This window comes from Thrips palmi, unplaced genomic scaffold (genome assembly GCF_012932325.1).
Source record: "Thrips palmi isolate BJ-2018 unplaced genomic scaffold, TpBJ-2018v1 HiC_scaffold_16, whole genome shotgun sequence".
Classification (NCBI taxonomy): Eukaryota; Metazoa; Arthropoda; class Insecta; order Thysanoptera; family Thripidae; genus Thrips; species Thrips palmi.
Window position 1 is genome coordinate 1,535,319 of NW_023144625.1, and position 4,645 is coordinate 1,539,963.

Genomic DNA, 4,645 nt, shown 5'->3' on the forward strand with positions numbered 1-4,645 from the left:
CACAAAGTGCAAGCCCTTGGAGGCAAAGTTAATGCTTTAATCAATAAAAGAGATCCTGGTGTAAAATGTTTCAAGTTTGTTTCATTAAGGAGGCATTAATACCGTTCAAACACGTGAAATCGTATCGAAAACCGGAAATTCACACAAACCGTGACTTCAAAGTCACCCACACAGTGACAGGGGTCACGTGGTTTGAAATCACGTAACGAGCTCGAGGGGGGGGGTTGAAATTCGGGGGGGGGGGGGGGGGGGGCAGAGAGGGGTCACAGTTTGAGTGACTTCAAAACAAAGCGATTTCCAGTACAGAGCCATCCATTCGACAATCTTTACTTTTCACTGTCAAACCTTGCTCAACTCGTCGCCAAAACATACTAATCCGAACGTCTCGTGACGCTAAACGTTACCACTCCGTAACGGAACGGTAACGTGACGGTCACGTTTTGAGGACCGTCACGTTTGCGGTGACCAAGCGCCAGGTTTACTGGCCCGCAGCACAAGCTGTTGAGGTTTGACAACCAATTTTACCGAGTGGGCTACGCCACAACAACACTGCAAAAATTTCCGTGCCACAGTACGGAACTTGGTATGGAAAATAATGGTACGGAGGGATGACGGATACGGAATCATACCCTAAAAGTCTGTCATATTGATGATACGTACATTCCGTACTCAGTCCTGTACAGACTTTGACCGTTCTTTTTCCCCAAAAGTACCAAGGACAGAGCACGGAAGTAAAGCCGTGCCAAAAAACTCTACTGGATGAGAACACGGACAACGCGTAGCAGGTCCAACACAGACTTTATCCGTCCTTTTTATCTCAAAAGTACCAAGAGCAGAGTACGGAGGCAAAGCCGTGCCATAAACCTCAACTAAATGAGAACACGGAAAGGGCGTAGTAGGCCAATTACAGACCAGTTCCGTACTAAACTCCAAAAAGTAACGATGGTTAAAGTACAGAAGCGTAGGTGAAGTAGGTCTTCTACAGATCAATTCCGTATTCTCTTCCAAGAAGGTACTAAACTCAAACGGCATAACCAAAAGTTTTCTAACAAAGATCTTGAGTTCAAAGACAAGGGGTATCTTGATCAATTCCAATGTATTTTTTGAAAGCTACTTCCGCAATGTTTGAATGGAACTTAAAGGAACATTTAAGTATCTAAGTTCTCTAAAGAAACGACCAGAAGTTAAAATTTATATTAATTTTAAAACCCTTTGTTGGTTACCAACTAATATTTTTTGTTGTATTGGTTATGGTGTTCTTCCACTTTTTGAACACAATGACAGTAAAGCCTCACTATTTAAATACTTCCCTATGGAATTGGTGCCCCCCTCCCCTCTCCCAAATTCTCCTTGATCTTCCTACAACAACAATTACTTACATGATGTGTAATATCCTTGCAATGCAGAATGAAGAGTTCATCCATCCACAGAACAGCACAACGCCAATACAAGGCTGTAAGTACATTCGTCCCACTCTTTCAATCCACGTCACATCACAGTTAAAGAAAGGTTCGACGAATGTAATCCACTTTGAAGATCGTCCACGGGATATAATGTTTCTTTGAAGGTTAAACTTAAAGAGTCGAGGCAGCCTATACAATCTTTCATGGCCCATTTTGTCAGTAGTCACTGGCCTAGTCTAGAAAAGAATATCAGAGACAAACGAAACCGTGCCACATCAAACTGAACTTCTGTGCAAGAACCGAACGATGAACTATTGAAAATGAAATGGATGGTACACAAAAAAGACCTTGAACGTCTTGAAATCATGTAAACTAGATACTAGATCTAAGCAGAACGAAAAGGTAAACAAAACAGGTTGCTGCTACAGCACCAATTTCTCATCTTTCTGCACTCTGAAAGTATGAGAAACTTACTGCTGGTCAACAGCAATAACAGAGGCTATAACCTGCAACTCGACCAACGTGTGCGTGCTGTCGAGAGAATTTGGCGTCTTGTCGAATCAAATCAACAATTTGGATGTATTCGTGCTCACTCCAGATTTTAAAGGTGCGATTTTATTTCTTAAATGATAGCTGCATGATCACTGCTTGTTTCCTTGACCCTTTCTGTGGCGTCTACTGGTCTGCAAAGGCCTACTTTGCTGTTGTGTTTTGAAGTGTTATCAGAGCTTGGCACTTTCACGTTTTTGTACTCCTCTCGATAAAAATAGCAGTAAGCTGGTAATTATCTCATTTTCTCTGGATAACTACGTCCTACTCAAGCTGCGCCAGCTCCAGAGTTTTACATACTAGCAGACAACTTATCACAATTATCCTCATAGGCCTAAAGAGTGTGTTTTCTTCTCTGCTATTAACGTAGTGATGCGATTTGTGCCGCAAGTTATCTCCGCTTCACTCCAAAAGTGGCTTTTTTTTATGCTTTTACTGATCGTAGTGATTTGAGTGCAATTCAACTATATTCAATTCCTCTTTTAGTAGCACTGTTTATTCACAGGTTAATGGCTGTAGTATAGCTTTGTGTCTTTAGATTTATCCTCAAAATTAGCTCATAAATAGACATTATACAATAAACATACCTGTTTTGTGCGAGGCAAAATAATGAATAGTGAAATATTACCAACAGGATGAATAAAATCTCTTAACGCTCTACAAATCAAAGAGTGTACATGGTACGCTCTAACTGGAGCATGCCTGCAAGCACGCTCTAACTAGCGCATGCCTGCCAAGCATGCACTAACTAGTGCATACATGCCAGGTACACGCTAACTGAAGCATACATTTACTGCATAAGGGATAGGGAGTTTTCTGCATCAGGAAGCGTGTACATGGCATGTATGCACTAGTTAGTGCATGCTTGGCAGGCATGGGGGCTGGGGCTTAAGAGCGTACCATGTACACTCTTTGATTTGTAGAGCGTGTCAATGTCGAATGAATACAAGTGCCAACCGATGTTTCACCTTGATGTGTTTCTGTTGCAGGTGCAGCACGTTATCAGGATTAAGGAAGGAGTAGCCGCAGACCTACTTCATGAAAGTTGTTTTGAAGTCGTCAACCTGCTTCTATTTCATCTGATGTTTCTTGCAAGCATTACCCGTTTCCAGTATCATTTCGGACCATCTTAATTCAGCAAACTTGTTAGTCACATTCATGGTGAGGCATTTCTTGTGATCACTCATGACCCTTTTGGCTTAATTGTTCATATATTAAAATTAGTTTTCATGATGTAAATTTTCAATTAATTGTGTTTCCCTCTTCTATTTATAATAATTTTTTTGTTTCAGGTATCTTGAGTTTAAAGCAACAGAGACTCCTGAGGTTTTGAGAAGTGTTTGGGAAAACATCATACCTTTCAACATCTGATGCATTGGGAGTCAGTTTCTTGAGAAGTATGGCATTATAATTTCCCATCAGTTCCAGCCACATATTTTTCAGAGGTAAATGAATCATGAAATGTTAGTTGTAAACATAGAAAGTGACAGCAGACTCAAATGTTAGTAAAAACAAGGAATTATCTGGGTAATTTCTTGAATCTGATCAGTTATTTAGTGATTTAGAGAAGGATTAACACCATTTTGCTCCTTTGTATTGTCAAAGTTTATATTATGAATGGGGTGAAATGATAGTTTTGGTCTTGACAGTTCTATCAATAACATAAATTTATTGGTTCCATATTCAATTGTAGTTTCTGTCAAAATAATTTGATATCCTAGTTTTAATAAACATTTGAAAAGTTAAATTAGTAAATATATTACTTGGCTTTAATACTGTTATGATATGAAACAATAGAGAACATAACCAAAGCACGGCCTCTAGACGGTCATTCCCCTAGTTTTTCAACCACTGCCCTAGTGATACTGGCCAGGACCTCAACCCTTCTTCTTTCCATTCTTCCCCCAAAATACCCTGGTTCCTAAATCCCGTTGGCCATGCACCCCCACTCTCCACTATTGTTCTTCCCTATGTTCTTCTGCATCTGTAATATAAAGGCGCGCTGTCTGGCGCCAGCTACCATTCTGTACACGGTCACCTTGTTGATAATACAGAAGCTTCCGTCTCCACGAGACCTTCGACTACCCTTTCCCTCCAAGTCCCTTACACTGCCACACTATAACACTGGTGACAGCGGTTAATCGGGCTTTGAGGTTAAGGTCGGTCTATGCCTTCCCTGTTAGGGGGGAGGAGAGTGAGTGATAGCGCGAGAGTTTGAACTTAGCAGTTTTCGAGTCAGTGAGTGCTAGTGTGTGAACTTGAAGCTAGTAGAGGCCCACCACAACCAATACCAGCGTGTGAATCGTGATTGAAAAAGCTGCTAACTCAAGCTAACGAAAGTGGATACCTGTGTGTGTAATTGAATCGAGCTTATCCACTGAGGCCAGGCCCCACCTGACTTCTGAGGTTAGGTTCTCGAGTGTGACTCTGAGAGAGAAAGAGTGTTGGAAACTCGCCGCAAGGTTTGAGTGTGTCCAACAGGAATACAAGGGAGTGCTAGAAATAATTGGCTGAGCGATAGCGAAGCCTGTTACTCCAGTGGGGTTGAAAAGTTTTTTGGCTGAGCGATAGCGAATCCTGTTACTCCAGTGGGGTTGAAAAGCTTTTCCTGTCTGTCTGTTTGTCTGTCTGTCTGTCTGTGTGTCCGCACTACTCCTCCTGAACGGCTCGGCCCATATCAATGAGATTTTGCA

The 4,645-nt window shown here is 41.6% G+C and overlaps 1 long non-coding RNA gene across 1 annotated transcript; it reads left to right on the forward strand.

The window, feature by feature from the left end:
• The first annotated feature begins 1,507 nt into the window (after positions 1-1,507).
• On the forward strand, positions 1,508-3,483 carry LOC117642068. The gene is made up of 3 exons (XR_004587529.1): positions 1,508-2,010; positions 2,942-3,113; positions 3,245-3,483. It is a non-coding gene; the product is annotated as an uncharacterized LOC117642068 (long non-coding RNA).
• The last annotated feature ends 1,162 nt before the right edge of the window (positions 3,484-4,645 follow it).